The 20717-nt window shown below is 34.9% G+C and overlaps 1 protein-coding gene across 2 annotated transcripts in view; it reads left to right on the top strand.

The window, feature by feature from the left end:
- Positions 1-20717, top strand: part of MIPOL1 (mirror-image polydactyly 1) — a 178979-nt gene that overhangs the window by 106887 nt on the left and 51375 nt on the right. The window lies entirely within an intron of this gene.

Here is a 20717-nt window from a genome sequence, read left to right as displayed (position 1 = left end):
GACTAATTTTAACTTGGCTACATCTGAAAAGAAAGTTAGAAAAGGAACTATTTGCAAGAGATTTCCTAGACAATACTTTAAGCTCAGAGTTATTTTGAAGTGTTGAAAGGTGAAACATTTGACATTTTCTTGTTAAGCTCTCCTTTTTAAAAGAGAGGGCGGGAAAGAGGCATAGCTACAGTCGAGGGAAGGGTGTTTGTGGTTGTCCATGACAGCGGCTCCAGTTTTAAAACACCTGTGTTTACTTTCCAGCTTTTCTCAATCTGCTGGAAGTGGCCAAAGAATGACACAGACAAACCTGCACCATGGCTGAAGTTGCCATCCAAAAGAAAGAGCAAGCAAGAGACAGATAGCAGGCCTTTAATGTAGCTAATCATTAATAATCCTTTTGACCCTAGTTCAAAATATTGTGAGCCTTTGCTGCATATCTTTATGCTTATATGCAACCCTCAAGGGTAAAGTACCTATAGAATCTTTCCTGAAAAGGGAAATTAGAGTTGAAATATTTTAATCATCTTTGAAAAATATACAGGTCAGCATTTCCAATGTATCTCTTTTATGCATTTTAACAAGGTGTGCATGTGTGTGTAAAATCTTCCAGTTGAGTTTGTTTTCAAAACTGGAATAGCGTAACCATTATTTAGGTGTTTCTCACAGATTTTATTTTTAGTTTAAAATCTGTAATAGATTGGAAATGGTTTCCTTTGGTCACACTTTGTTTACTATTCTTTTTAAAACTTTTTATTTAAGCTATTATTTTTAATTTTTTAACTGTTAAAAAAGATATTTTAACAATGTTAAAATATGGGAAGATGAATTAATAAATTATGTTTCTTGGCTTTATCATAAATACTATAATTTATTTGAAAAATGTATTTAGAATTCCTCACTTTTGCTTTGCAAATCCAATCAGTCTCTTTTTTTTCCAAATTATGTTAAATTAAAGATTTTAGTTTAATTTAAGTCATTCTGAAGTACAGCTTATTTTTGAGTATCACATAATGCACCTTTGTTCTTACATGTGTTAGCTTCTGATGTTTTTGAAATGCATTAGAAACCTACATATTGGGATCTTATAAAAAGTTTCAACATATTGATGTCAAGGCAATCCATGAATGTCAATCTTGGCAACGTATTTAAAGATATAGATATTAAGCTGACTAACTACTAGAAAATGGCAATCTTATAAATTTTATCAGAAAAAGGATGTATGTGTGAGGATGTTTGAGCTGTGCTGCTGAATATACATTTTGTTATTGTCCTGTATGTTGCCAGTTTTAGAGATTACCTAGAAGTCACAATTAAGTAATTATTAAAACTTCATTATATGCCATTGTACTTTTTAATTCATCTAAGAAAGCAAGAAAGTATTTTATCCAAGGAAGAAAATGATCAAGTTAGAAGATTTCATTAAAGGTAGTTTAACAAAATGCTTATCTACAGGGATATATATGAATATAAAAGAATATGTACTCTCAAAACCAAAATTACGGCAATATCAGGAAGTACTGATCAGGTTTTTTGGTTCATGGAGCAAAAGCTAACATTTCAATAGGATAGACAATTAGAAAGAATGATAGAAAGTAATTATTGAGATTTCAAATTATCTAGAAATCCTATCTAGAAATCTTCAGAGATTTCCACAAATTTGGGCCTGTTGCAAAAGACATATCTTTAGAATTAGAGTTCTGAGTCTATGAGCTAGTTTTGACTGCTACAACTAAATTCCTCATCTTTTTCACATTTTTTCCACATTTTGCCAATTGTTGAGTACTTCCTAATCATTTACAAAGAAGTGAAAATGATTCAGCATTACCTTCAATCCAATTCTGATCTAACAAATATTAACTGAATTCAGACATGTTGAATTGCAATGCAGCCCCCAAAGAAGTTGTGTTCCATGGGCCAAATAGCTAACGCCATTTACAATGCATTCTGTACCAGCTGAAGTTTCTGAATACTTCTCAAGGGTAGCTCCATGTAAAGCATATTGCAGTAGTTCAGACTCGAAGGCATAAATGACATTGAACAGAGTTTCTTGATCCAGGAATGGGTGCAACAGGTCCCAATCCAAAGATGTACTCTTAGCCACGTCTACTATGCGCTCTTCCAATGGAAGAGGACCCTTCTAGATTGCATACCAGATTCATCTAAGGCAGCATCACCCTATGGAAAGATCTTGGTATTGCACACAAAGCCATATCTTTCTTGACTGAGCCGAAGCCCATTGTGCCCCATCCAAGCCCTACAACCTCCAGACACCGAGGTAGGATTTTCTGACTCTGATCCTAATTACTAAGTCACATTATTTGCATGATGTCACAAGTACATGTTGTCATTTGCCCTCCTTCATCTGCCACATTCGCTTTTCTTATTTTCCAGCCATGTATAATACCCTCTTCTGTCATACTGAAGATGGTTTTTGTTACACCCTGCCAAAGACAATCTGACTGTTCATTTTTGCATTAATGTGAGAAACCAGAAACTTGATAAAAAATACCCTCCATATATATTAATCAGCAAGGTCCCAGAGCACACACAGGATAAGTTCCCACTTGGTAGATGTTCTTCATTTTCTACATGCTGTGAATTAAAAGCAGACTTCTGTACCTGTTTCTTTACTGTCTGGCAGAAAACAGTTTTACTCCAATAATGTGGTAGGGTTATTACTCTAATAAGGAGATAAGGAGCAGCTGCTCACTTGAGCAAATTGAAGGGCTCGAGATACAGATATGTAAAATAGGCTATATCTTGAAACTGTTGATTGTTAAACAGTCATTGGACTTAGAAATCAACTGTAACAAATGTCGGAAAGTGTGGCAAACAAATATTTCTATCTTGATCATAAAATCTTAATCATTAAATAAAGATATCCATTTTGTGAAACATCTGTTGTTTTGAAAACTTTCCTTGGAGATAAAGAAGAAGACCAGAAGTAAGAACATATCATTTAGAAAAAGGATTGGAAAACACTGTACACTGATTTTAAAAAAAATAACAACAACCTAATATTTCTTAGTTTCACAGTGTTGCATTCATCATTAAGTGTTTTTGTGTGAAGATTTGAGGGGAATAACTACATAAAGCTCAGAAATGACTTCAAATAAATTTTAGCTGATCCAGTTTTAATTTTATGTATTTTAATCAACTGATTAAAAAATAATCCTGAAATAAAGAAAAAAACTTCCCAAACCCTTTAAATCCCATTTTTAGTTACCAGTTGTAATCCATGAAATCAATGAAATACAAGTTTTCTTTCCTTTTTTAATGTTTGCAGGTGTTGTAATCATACCCTTGACCTCTTTTTCCTATCCTTACTGAAGCTTATGATTCATCCTGACTTATGGTTTCAGTGCCTGCAGCAACAAGTTTTTAAACCTTCATATCTCATCTACATAGATTTAATTACAAATCACAAATAGCCCCTCTGAACAAAAAAAAAAGGCTTGAATAACAGTGCTGAGAATAACATTGCAAAACTCAGTTGTGACCTTAGCACGATTGCTCTAAAGTATATTCCCAAATAAATTCATGCAGAATTCAAAATCTCATAATAATTATTAGCAATTCTAATGGCATCTCAATCACATGCAGGTTTTTTTTAAAGGACAGTTTTCCATACACTGTTTTAATATTCAGACTATACTAAATTTATGCCCCAGTTCTTGCCCACCTAGCAGTTTGAAAGCATGCAGATGCGAGTAGATAAATAGGTACCACTTCAGTGGAAAGGTAACTGCGCTCCATGACATTACACCGGCACTTGACCGCAGAAATGTCTTCAGACAACCCTGGCTCAATGACCTTAGAAAGGAGATGAGCACTGCCCCCTAGAGTTGGCAATGACTAGTGGAGTAAAATCCGCAGGGACTCCTTATATTAGATTTATGACTTATGGTAATTACAATAAAATATATGAAATGTTTTAATAAAAAGCTCCATATTGAATTAAAAGGAACAAATTTTACTTTTAAAGCACAAGATGGATGTTTATTTATGAAACTGAGATGTTCTTCCTTACATTTGTATCATAGCAGATTTTAACCATTAAGGTCAATTCTGTAGAAATATTCCACAGTATATCCTGTGCAAAAATGTTAGGTATCAAATAAAGGGAAATGGCTTGATGACTTATCCAAAAGAGAGATCATTATTTCATGTTATTGAATGCAGTTGAGAAAGAAACAATTACACCTTTAGCTTTACTTCAGAATTTATTTTGAAATGTAGTTTCAGAAGGAGATGAAGATGGGTTTGTAATATTAATTTACCTTATAAGAAGATAGGTTTGTAATATGTTGTAATGCTATATTCATCAAAAATTTACATTAAACAATTAATTCTATTTTATCTCCTAGAAGTTTTTTCCACTCATTTTTTCTTTTTTAATATAAAGTTTTGGTAAATCCCAGCTCAGATCAGAGATATGTGCTTAATGGGCCTGTTTAATGAAGAAGTAAATATTATTAATAACTTAGTTTGAGTTCTGATTCTACCTATTTAAAAATCAAAAGCAAAAAAAATTATGAATAAAATCAAAATGCATCATTTGTATTTTGTTAGTTACTACTGTTCAACTTAATATTAAAATAGTACGAGCATGACACCAGAATCAGTTAAACATTTAGTTATTTTATCAAAAAGAAAAATAGATCCCTTTGGAAAAGGTGGAATGAAGGCTCAAAATATCTATAAATAAAAATTATAATGCAGAATAAAATAATCCAGCTTTATAAACAAAAGTGCTTTAGTTTTAGAAAGCATATTTTATTGAAAAGTTTAATGCTGGTTTTGGTGTGTTCTGTGTTTCAATATATTGAACCTTCAAGCTGTGAGTTTTACAAACAATGCAGTAGAATACCTGTATCCATTTGATCCAATTCTAGCTTATACTGCATATTCAAATTAAGCTTTTGTATGCTATGACTCAGTTACTACTTTATTTCTTTAGACATGGTTAACAGTCAATGCTATTCTGCAGGTATTGTTCACATGACTTGAGAAAAGTAACACACAAATTTATTGAGTACTTCGTTTTTATATTCTAGACCTGAAGTTCAAAATTAGAGCACCGATGGTATATTTGATATATGATCAATAGGCAATGGGAATATTTAAATTTTAAATTAAAAATGAGTGTGACACTTAATCTAATCCCTTTCATCATCACTGTGATTGATTATTTTCTGGGATAGGTTTTATAGAAAAATTGTTCTTTGTCCTCTTTATCCCTTGCTCACTATTTCATTCTTTTCATGTCAATTATTAACACTCTGACGTTGCTTGTTGCTGCAGTAACTTTGTTTCAATGCAACTGTTGCCAGGAGAATTTTGTTGTGAGCTTGATTGTAGTGCACATACGCACGCACACACATATATACAAGACAGTATTTTATTAGCTCTGTCAAGACCAAATGTATGGTTAGCTTCCAGCACTTCTAAGATTTTATTAAAATTTTCCTATTCTATCTTCAGATGTCCTACAAACATCTTATACTATATGTATGTCTTAGTACCATTTTGAATGATATTTCTTGAAATAAGTATACGTTAGAGAAAAGGGAAAGATGAGGGAGGAAGGTAGAGAGATAGACGGTATTAATGAGATTCATTCATACCCCTTTAAACTTAAGTCTCCCACTGGACTTCTGCAGTGCAAATATTAGATTATATATACTGTAGTTACAAGCAGTGCAAAGTACTGTATATTTCAAGAATGAGTCTCCTCATCTTTATGTGCAAATCTATACACTCTATCTCCAAGGCCTGAGTGGTATAGTTTGTGTACTTCAGGAGTTTTTATTTTAATAGCCAGAAGTCCATAAATTTAAAATATTTAATCTTCCACTCATATTTATTTAAGTTTGATTTATTCACGCAGTAACTACTGTTAAAATCCATTGCTTATAAATTAATGGTCAGAATTATCCTGATTATTGCCCAAACTCTGGCATTCCACCTCCAAAGTTGTTCTGTGGTAAGATGAGCGGTCAGTAAATTTAATAAATAAATAAATAAATGAACTATGTTTCATGTGCAAAAGGAAAGTTCATATGTACTGTAAATTAATTGATCCCCAATTGTTTACAATACAACTTCTAAGTTTCTCTGTTTTAGCACCCTGCAATAATTATGATATGTTGAAAAGATATGTTGCTCAGAACTGTGACTTTTTAAAATTGAATTTAGCCTATTTTAGAGCATGTTTTGACTTCTTATAGAAACATTTGAATGGATCTATTCTTATAAACTAGAATTATTTTGTATAAATTATATAGTGCCTTTATTGATAAATTCAATAAAATTGCATTATTTTATTGTTAAATTCACATGTTAGCATAAATTTTATTAAAACAATGACTGTAAAGAAATAGTTTTATGATATTATATGATATCTTTATATTATACTATATCTTTAAAAAGACCTCAAAATTCATACGTTTAGACAGCAATTAAATACATTTAAAGTCTTTATTTGTTTGATTTCTGATTTTTGCTCATCCTCTTATTCCCTTGTGATTTTTTTAAATTAACAAGTATGTGATTATTGTCAAGCTTAAAAGTTGTCTGAACAGGTGTTTTTATAGTAATTCTGTCCTGAGACATTAAAAAAGGACATAAAAATGAATGCTTTAGTCTTTGTTTGCAATAAGACAGTGTATTTAAATATGGACTGTTTAGTTGAAAGATTTGAGTTCTTTTAGAGTACTCCTTTATTGGACTGCTTATAAAAAAAGAAAAATTATTTTAAAATCTTTTCTATTTCTTTTCCAAAATAAATGTTCTAGAATTATAATCTTTGCCTCTCAACTTTTAAGCAGACATCACTTGTTTTTGTTCAGGACATATGACAATAATCTGTAAGTCATCATTCACATTTCATAACTGATTTACTTAAATCCTGTTATAGTATTATTTCATGAAAGAAGCTTGATTTTCTATTTAAGACATTTTTTTTAATCTAGCACAATAATATCTAAAACAGCCTTGGTCCACAGAAGCCAAGCTTATCCTATTTAACTAAACTGAACCACAAATAACGTTGAGGTTGGATTGCTGCTACAACCACTTAAAGTCTGCTGGCACAAATATTTAAGGGGGGGGGTGGGGAGAGAATGAAAGAAAGAATCTTACTTTTAAACTGAAAACTGATAAAGTAATTGTATTTTAGTTACTGAAACTCAAAGATAGAAGCATTATGACATTTATCACCTGTATTATTAATAGGAGATAATTACTGCAAAACAGCTGGCTGTTGATTTTAGTGAGCATCAATTGTTCTCCTGCCCCAGCTGTGGGATAATAAGGACAGTCAACACATCTGTTTCAACAGCTGGTAATTAACAAAAGCTTAATTGCCACAACTCTTTTAACATCCAATTTGTGAAAAGAGTAAAGGGGGAATATTATTGACTTTGTATTCTGTACTTTCCTTTTTCCCCTTTCGTTTCCTTCTTTTCTTTCTTCCTTTTACTTTGAACACCACAGCCTTTGTCTGATCCACTGAATGGCAGGAGAACACAATATGGTAATCCAGAGCTTAGGATTTTCAGATCTTTGTTGGTGTTTCTTATTGCAACATTTCTTTGCTAAATTGCAAGAGCAAGTAAATTAAAATATTTTGTGGAGTTTCATGCAATAACCAGAATCAGCAGCACTTGTGATGCATATCAGATGACGAGTGGAAGTTGCTGACCACTTATGTGGCTTGTATATTTGTCTCCTTTTCCCAAATAAAATTAAAAATCCTTAACAATAGCCATGTGAATAATTTCACTGGCTGTCCCAAGCAATTCACTGCAGCTATTTAACTGTTTCAATATAAAATTCCTCATATAAATTAAATCACTCCATATAAAAGGTGAATTGGCAGCACTTTAGCCAAGCTTTTTGGTTGTCCAGTTTAGCTTACATTGTACTGGAATTGGGAAGCCAAAGTCTTACATAGACTTTAGAAATTTGGGATGGAAATGCATGGAAGAAACAAAACTAACCATCCATGTGTTGCCATCTTTTCTTTTAGCGATTTTCTTCAAAATGAATATTACTTTCCACTTGAAGCTTTGCAGACCAGACTGAAACTGTCTTAGCTAATTCGGCTACAAAGGCTATGGAGCTATATCTGTCCAAATCTCTCTACAATGAGAATAGATCTAGTAAGTAATGTATGCAGACAGATTAGTAATTCAAACTAGATTGTGAGAGTGAAAATGCACAAGTTGGAACTATTTTTCAGGTACTTACTGGGTCAGCTCAATGCCCAGAATAGAGAGTGCATTATTGGAGTATTTTGTCAGCCACTTTAAATTTCAGCTTGGATAAAAGTGAACCGGTAGAATTATTTGAATTATTTGTGGTGAATATTTTTATTTACCACATTTACCAGCTTATTTGTTGTATCTCTAGTCCCAAAGGTGCTTTTTCAGGAGGTAACTGGACTTTCTTGTTTTTTCTTTTGAAGACGTTCCACTTCTCATCCAAGAAGCTTCTTCAGCTCTGACAGGATAGTGGGGAATGGAAGGGTTTATATTCCTTGCAGACAGCTGGTAATCTTCATCCTTATAGAGCAGGGCTATCAAATTCCCAGCCTCCGGGCCAGATGTGTCACACACTAGCCACGCCCACATCCGGTTTAGCGAAGGGGGGAAAAGTCCCAATACATCACGTGACACCGCCGTGATGTGAGTTTGACACCCCTGTTTTAGAGGGTCATTGAGGGTCTTCAGAGACCCTCTAAAACAGGGGTATTAGACTCACGGTGTCACAGCAGTATCACGTGATGTATTGGGACTTTTTTCCCCTTCGCTAAACTGGGCGTGAGCGTGGCCAGCACGTGACGCATCCGTCCCAAGGGCCGGGAGTTTGACACCCTGCTCTAAAAGGATGCAGATTACCAGCTGTCTGCAAGGAATGTAAATTCTTCCATTCCCCACTATCCTGACAGAGCTGAAGAAGTTTCTTGAATGAAAGCGAAAATTCTTCAAAAGAAAAAACAAGGAAGTTCAGTTGCCTCCTGAAAAAGCATCTTTGGGACAACCATGACTGGATGACTGAGAATCTCTACAGACTGATAGCTCTCTAGTGTATTTATTCTGCATTAGTTTTTAATTATTTTATACAGGATATGGATATAAGCCTTAACCACAATTGCTAATTTGCATGTTCTATTGTTAATGATTTTATTTCTAGGTATTGTAATTTAATCATTTTTCTTATTTTGTACCTCACTTAGATGCTTATAAGGAAATGTTTTATTAAAAATGAAAATAAGCATATGTCTTTAAACCTTTGCTAATAGATAGTTTGATATTATTCAAATTATCAATCATTTCCTTCAGCAACTGAAGAGGTTAATAGAATATAATGAAAGTTAATAATACATATTGTTAGGGTTTTTTTCATAAACATACTATAATACTATTTATTAATATTGCAGTTGAACCTGATAAATTGTATTTATTGTTTCTTTTCTTTCTCTTATTTCCTTCCTTTTTCTCTTTTACCAAAAATAGTGTCATTGTATGGTATTCAAAAGTATTTGATTAAATTTTCTTCAATAACATTTCAGTTGGCAAATGCTACTGTACAGTCAGTTCCCAGAGTTGATTATGTTGAAATTTATGGAGGAAATAGTACCCAAGTGCTTGCCGTTCACTGAATGGTGATTGCCTAACTTTAAAAACGTTTCTGGCATGACAGGTTCGCTTCAGCAGGTATTCAGGTGCTAAACCGTAAGGTAGCCACAGTGACAGCAGATGAAATACTTTGAACAAACAAAAGCAATATTATTGGCAAAGCCTCCAACAACAGAATATAATTGGCAGCTAGGCAAAAGTTTGCAGTTCAATTTTAAAAGGCAGGTTTACGCTAAGATTATCATATCTGCACTGCAAAAATCCAGGTGACAACTAGATGGCAGGAAAAAGCTATAGAAACGTCTAACTAATAACACGTGTGGTATAGGTAGTCTTTGACTTATGACCACAATTGACCTCAAAATTTCTGTTGCTAAGTAAGACTGTTGCTAAGTGAATTTTGCCCCATTTTACTACCTTTCTTGCCGCTGTTAAGTGAACCATTGCAGTTAAATTAGTAACACGGTTGTTAAGTAAATCTCACTTTCCTATTGAAGCTGCTTGTGAGAAGGTCGCAAAACGGATCACATGATCCTGGGACACTACAACCATCTTAAATATGAGTTAGTTGCCAAGCATTTGAATCTGGATCACAGAGATGCTGCAATGGTTGTAAGTGTGAAAAAGTCATTACTCACTTTTTTCATTGCCATTGTAACTTTGAAATGCCATTAAATGAACTGTTGTAAGTTGAGGACTACTTGTAATTCATAAATGGTAATTGGGCCCTGTAGTTAATAGCAAAAGCACTTAGGCTTATATACCGCTTCACAGTGCTTTACAGTCCCCTCTAAGTGGTTTACAGAGTCAGCATATTGCCCCCGACAATTTGGGTCCTCATTTTACTGACCTCGGGAGAATGGAAGGCTGAGTCAACTTTGAGGCGATCAGGATTGAACCCCTGGCAGTCAGCTGATTTAACCTGCAATACTGCATTCTAACCACTGCACCACCATGGCTCTTAATGAAATTAGCTCATTGGTATCTTTTTCAAGATCACAACAAAAACTATTAAAGGATATAAATATACTGCATAGAGCCTTTAGCAACAAATGCTTGCGAAGTCTATTACTATATTTCTTCTGAATTTTACAGAAAAATACACGTTGGTTTTAATGGGACAGAATTTTACGATTTAAGACAGAGAATAAAGAACAATATTTTTCATCTGATGTATTATATACTACCAGTTCCAAGAAGCTAGAAAAATCAATACAGCGCAAAATAGTTATCCTAAATCAGCACAATCCTTGAGAACAAGTATAAGTGCCTTTTGATAACCTATAAACATGTGTACATACTCATCATGCTATTCCCTTTTGGGATAAATTATACAAAATGCAGAAAAAGAGTGAGGAGCAGCAGACAAAAATGGGAAGGAGGGAGAGGAGGGAAAATAAATCTAAATATATCAGATTTACATCAACAGCGTTCACTATACTTTTCTTCCCCCAAAGCTGCTTTTTCAAAAGGCAACTAGATTTCTTTCTTTGTTTTTCCTTGAAGATGTTTTGCTTCTCACCCAAGAAGCTTCATCCATTCACTGAAGAAGCTTCTTGGATGAGAAGCAAAATGTCTTGAGTGGGGAGGATCTAGTTGCCTTTTGAAAAAACAGTTTTCGAGCAACCATGACTGGCTTACTGAGAATCTCCCTAGACATAGATCTTTCTATATCTTCCTATGCTTGTATACCATCCTTGTGTCCATCACATCCATATATCATACATTGACTTTCATTCTTTAGGATCTAATCAACTTCATCCAACCACAGACTTACATATTTAACCTTTAATATACCCCTTGCCATGGCATGCTTATTCATTATCTTTATGAAAACCAAACCATCTCAACCTACTTCTTTAACAGAAGTCACTAATTTTTGTATTCATCCAGCAAAAATACATTTTGACCCATTTCTTCCTCTGCTGCACATTATTACGTATGCTGTTCCCACTGCATTTAACAGTTATATTTCTCTTGATATTCCCATACAGCAAAGTAGGAAGAAAAATGGTACCTTATAAAGCCATTTTCATTTATTTTAATAACATTCTTTGTTGCGGACCACAGGCTACCTACTATATTTTAGAAACATTTGTACATTTTAGCATTTCTCTACTCATTTTCTTTAGCTATGTAAATTCCTCTATTTGCATTTGTTTTTCATTTGCAATCTGATTGCTCAGTGGACAACCCAATAACTTTAGTCTTTGGTACATTCATTTTGAAATTCTTACTCCTTATTGCATCATACAATCAACAGAAAATTAGGCGCAAATCATTCACATTTTCAGCACACAATATAGTATCATCTGCATTCCATCTATTACAGGGGTGTCAAACTCTGTTTCATTGAGGGCCGTATCAGGGTTGTGGTTGACTTAGAAGGGCCTGGGGTGGGCGTGGCCAGGTGGTCACAGCCACTGGGTGGGCATGGCTGGGGTGGGTGTGGCCAGCTCACCGTTGCCATGTCAGGAGTGCCTATGGTGGTCCAGGTCAGGTGGGGGAGATCCATTGTCTCCAGCATGAACCCAGGGGGTGGGGCGAGGGCAGCCCTTCGCTGGCTCCAGGGGACCCCACGGATCTAAGGCTGACCATGGTTTTTTTTAAAAAAATTGATTTATATGCCGCCCTTCTCTGGAGACTCAGGGCGGCTTACAATGCGCTAAGCAATGTTCAGGCCCAGATGGCCGCCGCCAAGTTTTAGATCAGCACCCAGTCAGTCTGGGCCAGGACCAAGGTACCAGGGGCCGGTCCTTCGCTGTTTCCAGGGCAGCCCCACAGGCCAGATCTAATCACATCACGAGCCAGATCTGGCCTGTGGGCCTTGAGTTTGACACCCCAATCTATAAAGTGGCAAAATTTGTCTCTGGGACTATGACTATTGCCTATATCCCAACCTTGGAGTTTTCTTTTTTCATTATAATGCTTGCTATTACGTGCTTCCATATCAACTTCTATCTTAGAATAGCATCAATATAAAGTGGAAAGCCTTCCAGTGGTGGTGCCACCTTTTCCGTTAAAAAAAAAAACCATGAGACAATTTCTGTTGCAAGAAGCTGGAACTAGATTGTAAAAGCTGTTGGTATAACTTACTTGTACATCATATTCGCCAGAAAAAACAAATATCTATGTGAATGCATGAATGTCCAACAAAAACAAGCTTTTCTACTTTTGTGGCTTTCTGACTAAGATATATGAAAGCCTTCTTTTCTGAGATCAGCATGGGAAATTCACACTTCCCTTTCTTCATGGCTAAGACCAAAAAGCAAGTAAGCTGTTGCAGCAGCAGCAGCAGCAACAACACAAATTTCTCACTCACCTGGATGGAATACCTTGTCATTTTTGGCTCCCAAATGTACAAAACTGGATAAGTGCCTTCTAAAGAGAGTTGTGTCGAAAGATAACCTTAATATATAAAAAGTCTAAGACAGAATATCATTTTCAAGGCAACTATAATACTGTATATATGAGTTTTATATTGTTAATTTCCACTACAAATGCCTAGCAGGTTCCATGACTAAAAACTATAATGTTGAAAAGGGCACTAATTTTCTTTAAAGCTGAAGCTTATTTATTTTCTTCCTGAAACTAACATGACATCATAGCTAATGAAAATTAAACCATTATTTCTGGTTCAAATATTACTTTAGTCATAATCCTGTTCAGTTTATATCAGAAGCTCCTATCTCAGTTCTCTAGTGCTGTACCACCATCCTGTTTCTGGCTATGTCATTATCATTATAATGATGGCTATCAAAGCAATAGGTGGAATCAAGGTGGAAAAATTGCACAGCAGACTCCTCTTTCTTCCAAATAAGCCCAGAATCAAAGAGAAACTACTTCTATCCACCTACGTCTCTGTTTTCAGTCTGGAAATCAGACTGAATTACAGATACTTTTATGAAGGCTTCATTCTCGATGTCTAGAAGAAAAGAGATTATGGGAACAAAGCAGTTTTCAAACACTGCTATAAAGAAGATGGAAAGCAATAGTTATTTATTGCAGTGAGAGTAGAGTGAAAGACAGCAGAGTTTTGAGTAAGTAATTTAAATGAAACATTAAACAAAGGTTTCTAACAGAAAGATTAAGTCATAGAAACTTGTCAATGGACATTTTAAAGAAGGCCACAGATAAGCAACTGTTGGGGATTTTTGAGGTATAATGATTTCTGTTTTAGTGCAGGAGAGCTGTACTGGATAATCCTTCAGATTCTTTCCAGCACTGCAATTCTAGGTAAACAATACTGCCCTTTAGCTTTCCTAAAATACCATATTCACTAAAACATCTCTCACTAAATTGTTCCATAATATAGTTAACACTAAAAAATCCTTTTACTTATCACAGGCATCATCTCACTTCAAAATTACTGTTCAAACAATTTAATATAATATGTAGCCCATACAAAGAGTCTTTCATTGCATGAGTAATGCATACTTCTAATCTTGCAAGCCTCAATATAGCCTTTGCTTTCCAACTCAAATTCAATATTTGTATGAAAATAGCACACAGATACCTTGGGATCTACTATAGGTCCATTTGGTATGATCAGATACAACCAAGATCTGATTCATGACTAAGCTCATTAGTAAGTAGAAAGTAACTTAGATAGAAACATAGGTAGCCTTTTAATTCCATAATGTTCTGACAAGTTGCTTTTAATGTGGCAAAATAAGCTATGCTATATTAAACTAAACAATGACTGTATTTGCATTTGGTTTTATATTGGCTAAACTGATGCCTATGGGAAGCCCCAAGGACATGAATGTACCTTAGCATGCATCCTATCCTATTCCCCCAAAACTCATTTTGAACTCTGAACGATATATTGAATCTGATACGGCCCTGCAACTTTTACTGTAGTGAAAATTTAGACTCATCTGAAATTTTTTCATATCCTATAACCTTATCATCATCATTATAAGAGCCATGGTGGTGCAGTGGTTAGAATGCAGTATTGCAGGCTAACTCACTACTTACTCCAGGAGTTCAATTCTGAATGGCTCAAGGTTGAGTCAGCCTTCCATCCTTCTGAGGTCAGTAAAATGAGGACCCAGATTGTTGGGGGCAATATACTGACTCTGTAAACAACTTAGAGAGGGCTGTAAAGCACTGTGAAGCGGTATATAAGTCTAAGGGCTATTGCTATTGCTACCTAATGGCTTATAACCTTCTTACCCAGCTCCCAGCATGTATTATTTTTAAACAATTGTTTTTCATTTTGGTTTTTCGTGTCATTGAACATAAGCTCAAATCTCAAATCTCTTTTTGCATGCCAGATTGATGAAAATTTACATTCTTCTTTTGGTCTTCTTCTTTGGACAACATTCGCATTTCCTAAAGGGAACTTTCTACTCTGTAACAGTATCTGTGAAAATGAACATTAACCATGCAAGTAACCATAGATTTGATGTTAACTTTCATGATCGTAGTATATATTCTTGTTGATTTTCAATTATGGTGGTTTTTATTCATTGTTGAGTATCCTTTAAAAATTTAGTTCTCTGAACTTAATTTACTTAATTTACTTTTTAACTCTTCATTTTATAGAAATTTTCTGATTGGAATTTAAAAAAAAAAATCCCTGGCAATTTTTGTTTACTATAAATTAAGCTCAATAGCATTGTGGTCACTGTTTCTATTTAACTCAGTAGTGTTCTATCACTACATTTTGAGCTCTATATAACATTATGTCATGCTTCTTTTTATTTATTTATTCAGTTTGGATGCTACCCAACTCCAACGGACCCTGGTGGCTCACAATAGAGAAACATTACATCACCAGCTGCTCTAAGGCAGAATTATAAAAATGTTATAACTTCATCATGACCAGGACATGCTTGTACCCAGTAGATGTAAACATAGGTGAGGGTTCCCATAACTATGACCACTTCTGAAGGCTTTTCTAATTTTTTTCTTATGTAAGATTAAAGTATTTTGGTCATGGTAACAAATTATTTTGGAACTTGGTATTTTAATCTATATAATCTCTATAAAGAAATCAGTTTCTATTGAAGTGTCTTTGTCGTACACTGTGGCCTCTTAGATGTATAGAAAAGCACAATTTACAGGTCTTTTTATTTTTTACAGCATTTAGATTGATCGACTACTATATCCCTTTCATTGTCTCCATTCTAACTCATTCAGCACTAGGACAGAAATGTATAACAGTCACTTTGTGGTCAGTATGAGGATTATGTTGATGTCTGCACAACCACACTCCCAAATAGGTGGACCAGAATTTGTTTTGTACTTTTTATTATTACCTTATATTTGACGATTATGTGAATTTTATAAAGTTGTAGTTGTAGTATTAAAGTTGTAGTATTTTTAACATTTTAAAAAAATCTGCAATGATTTTAAATGATTTTTAAAAGGCTTAGGAGAGAAGGGGAAGCAGTAGGAGGGAACAGAAAGGGAAAGCTGAGAAGGGTCAGATGGGGGAAATCAGGGAATACTGTAAGAGGCTTATAAGGATGTATAACTGTATCAGGCCATGGGAGAAGAATAACTTTACAGAGAAGAGGCAAAGATAACATGTGTTTAAATGCATGGCCCTATGGCAAGGCAAAAAGATATATATGCTTGCATGATATACCTTGCTCCCACCTGCTTTCTCAAGTGCAAGCTTTGCTGGTTCTCTTTTGAGTTTGGGCAAGAATGTTTCACGCTTGAAATGATTCGCAGTTTTTGCCTATGTTGCATTTTTGCTAACAAGGGCAGTGCCTTCTGAAGGGCATATGGCACTCTAGGCAACATTGACTAATGCTGCCATTTCCCATTGATAGAAATATTTGCATTTTTAGAATGATTCAGAAGGAGGGGTGGAGTTGGCACCCACTCAGTTTTGGAGCCCTATATCAATGTCTAAAGCTGGCCCTGAATCAGGGCAATACTGTTAATGTTGCTAATTAGATTAATTTGATCATTTTATTTGACCAAAGTAGAAAGTATATAAAGGCACCCTGACCTATTTTTATGATTATACACTGACAGGGTTATGGAAGCTATGAAGATGGTACATAACTCCTCTGTAATGAGGAAAAACTGCTTAGACAGATAAGGCTACAGGAATCATGGATGTAGGTAAATTTACCCTGAAGAATAAAATGATTTCTCATTGATACTTTTACAGAATCTGTTATCCATAAATAAATGTTTCCGTAATTGATCCAATGTAATTCATCATATATTTGCTCTGTTTCTGCCTATTTATATTATATAGCAATAAATATAACATTACTTGATATTTCATTTATAATACCTAACCTAATGTACTTGTCTTTTTATAGCATCATCTCCTTTTCCCAGTATTATATTTGTTGAAAGTTATTACTTTCACAGTTATTGCTATTAGATAATTAAGATATATATTACATATTTATTATGCAGGGTGAAGATTATTGCTTCTTTTGAATACTGAAAAAATGTATATCTTTTGTATACTGTAAGGTTGAGGCAAATGTAAACGTAATGTAGTTCTTCCCTTAAAAACAGTGGGTGACATGTTTATATCTTAGCTTTGTGGAAGATGGAAAAATTCTTTGTAGTGGTTACTGCTTATGTGTCTGAACTGAGACCTTGTAAAGATCCCCACCCAGATTATTTATTTTATCTAACTTTTAAACTAAAATAAGGATCCAAGACTGGTAATATATCTATATGTATACATAAGAAAATAGTTGTATGTGTAGCATTTTTGTCAGGCCATAGAAAGCTGTAATTCCAAATTCTAAAACCTCTTAAATCAAACCGGTGCTGAAATTATCTTTTCAGATGTCTATATTTTTCACATATAGATTATTCAGAAATTGTTGTTTGATAAATTCCACTATATTCCTTGAATCTCTCTTAGTTATCCAGACAACAACTAAAAATAATTTCTATCTTAAGTTCTACCAATTCAAACGGAAAGTAATGCTCTCACAAAAAAGAATTAAATCAAATTCTTCTTGAAAAATGTAAAAGAGAAGTGTTCTAGTTTATCTTGTTTTCTAATATCTAATTTTCTGTATATTCCCTAGGTTCAGCATATTTATTCTGCAGTGGTAGGAGCTTGACCGCTTTAATATGATCTAGACTTCTCTTACTAATAGCATGTGCCCATCTCCTAGATTGGAAAATTTCTTGCTGTTTCTGTTTCACTCAATGCTTCACTCTTTTGCTCTATGTTGAGAAGATTACAGCAAGTTTAGGATCCACCCCCTCCCTTCTTTATTGTTGTGCCTCAATCCATTTACCCCAATTCTTTTCTCTCTTCTGTTGCTATAATCTGGGAGCTATTCTTCTGAAGTATTGCCAGGTCAGTAAGTGTATACTGTAAACTAAAAGAGGGTCAGAACTTATGTCTCCTGACCTTTATCCTAAAAGGGTATCAGGTGTGATACCTCTCTAAAGAATCTTGCTGGTAATCTCTTGTTGAGTGGGAGTGTCTGCTACAAACATTTCCTCCCAGTCTACCTTTCAATGGCACTTCACAGTACACTGAAAATTATCAGGGACAGTTAATTATTGGCCTCTTGGAACAACCCACCCACTTTGATTCAGGCATGCTTTCCCCAATATTTAAGAAGGTTATTTAGCAATGGTACAGTATAATTACAGAAAATAATTTGGGTTGGTTAACATTTTTATGTTTTGTATGTTTGGTTTACGAGTCTAAAAGCAGCTTCAGGTTCAAACTTTAAACGGTTCAGCATATGAGCAGAATTTTAACTGCTGAATGCCAGGAATCAAGATTTGCCTGTTAGAACTATGGAAAAATTGTATCACCGAAACTCATCAATAAAGGAACTTGTGATAGGAAGCTGGTGCCACTATATTTAGAGCTGGGGTAGTCAATTAATTTTCCTAAAGGGCCACATAAGAAACTGGAAATGTTGTGGAGGACCAAGCCAATAGGGCTGTGCAGTGGTGAAATGTAAAATTTGTTACTACCGGTTCGGTGGGCGTGGCTTGGTGGGGGAGGTGTAATATGACTGAGTGGGCGACTCAGGCAACTCAGCTGGGATTGTCAGAGGCTTTTAAAAGCAGCTGAAGAGGTTGTAAAAAAAATGCTTTTAAAAGCCTCTGACAATCCCAGCTGAGTTGCCTGATCGGCAGAGGCTTTCTTTTTTAAAAAAAAAAAAAAAGCCTCTGACGATCCCAGCTGAGTTGCCTGATTGGCAGAGGCTTTTTTTCCTTTTAAAAACATTTTTTCTATAAAAATACTTTTAAAAGCCTCTGATGATTCCAGTTGAGCCGCGTGATCATCAGAGGCTTTTTTTTTACTTTTAAAAGCATTTTTTCGGCCAAAGAGGTTGTAGAAAAAATACTTTTAAAAATTAAAAAAAAGCCTCTGATGATTGCGCGGCTCAGCTGGGCATGGAGGGGGGCAGGGATTTTTGCTACCGGTTCTCTGAACCACCCGCCTCCATCGCTACCGGATCGGATGATCCGGTCCGAACCGGGAGCATTTCATCCCTGGGGCTATGAAGGTGCATAGTCTCACACTCACACGCATATGAAATTTTTTAAAAAACAGCAGTCGCCTCCAAAATAAAAACAATGCAGTTGTATTGCATGCATAGCATATACTTATTTACATTTGATTTCTAATTTCTGATTGATTTCATATGGCTTGGACAGGGACAGCCAAAGGGATGGATGGATGTGACCCGGAGTCTGTAAAATGCCCAGGTCTGATTTAGAGTGAACATTTTTTTACACATACATACTCCAATTCCCAAACCTACTTTATACCTGTATCTAATCATCCATACCAAATATATTCTGTATTATAAATAAATCTTGAGGGCTAGGACAAAATAGAAAGATTACCATGCTAAAGGGAGAAAGAATCAAAATGCTCTGGCTGTAATAAGTTTTTTCATAATATGATTATACTGTTCCCAGCTAGAGAGGCTTATTAGAAAAAGTTATACTGCGGGTACAGCTGCCTTTGAAAAGTTGAAAACTTCAAGCAACACAAAATGGAACTCCCTTGATATTGTTAGAGTTGATTAGTTCCTCAGAGGTCTTGTATTAATTTTAAACCTTGACTCTTTTGGTGTCTGAATCTCCTGCAGATGGTCTTTAAAGGCTATGTAATTTCAGTGCCAGATACTTGAAGGCTTGTTTTTTCACATTTGTGTTCAACTGTAAACTAAGCTTTTTCTCAGAGGACCTGATCCATTTGCCCAGTTTATTTTAAAAATTGTGGAGGATATTGCATACAATAGGATCTTCTCAGGAATAACACCAATCTTATGGAACTGCTGCCCTGGCCACTTTCCTCTCCACCTAAATCAGGTTAGAGAATTCTACAAAAATTTGGATCTGCAATACATGGATTTCTGGTCAATATGTGTTGCTTTTCTAACTTTTTAAAACAAGACCATATACAAGCTCAGAATTACTATAACACTAGAATTATATATCCTGTTATAGAATATCATGCACTTTTGTTTGTTTATTTACTAGATTTACCTACAATGTGTTTCTCCAAGAGCTCAAGGCGATATATGGGGCAGGTGGGGGGGGGGAGGGGGGGAGGGGAAAACTCCTTTATCTGTACTGCAGCAACCTTATGAATGACTAGTCCAAAGTCATCTCCATGGCTAAGAATGAATTTGAATATGTCCTGATCCAATACCTTAATTACTATACTGCACTCACTTCTTGTGACTGATTATATATTTTCAAATTCTTCTGAGATCTTATGCTTAAGTTATATTAAAAAGAACAAATTATTCTGAAATAGCTAGAGTTTCTGAATGGCTAGTAGCAATGTATACCAAAGACTTTGACTATGCACAGCCTCTAGATTGTTGAACAGAACCAGTGGGAACGATGTTATGTCATATCCTATTCACAGGTTCCTTAGAGGTACATGGTTGATTACTACTGGATTTGGGACACTGAAGTATACAGTAACATACCTTCTTACATTTGACTCCAAGGCACAATTGTTGTGATCTAGGCTTCCTGAGTCATTAAAACATACAAGTAGTCCCAAAAACCTCTTTTATTCCAACAGCTGTGAATTACATTCATTCACAGCTGAGTCCCAATTAGTTGCAAAAAATCCTTCGGGAGAAGTCC

The sequence above is a fragment of the Pantherophis guttatus genome, chromosome 1, assembly GCF_059756535.1.
Source record: "Pantherophis guttatus breed Tessera chromosome 1, ASM5975653v1, whole genome shotgun sequence".
Taxonomy (NCBI): Eukaryota; Metazoa; Chordata; class Lepidosauria; order Squamata; family Colubridae; genus Pantherophis; species Pantherophis guttatus.
The sequence above is the reverse complement of the archived record's forward strand: the minus strand, read 5'-3'. Positions and strand labels throughout refer to the sequence as shown.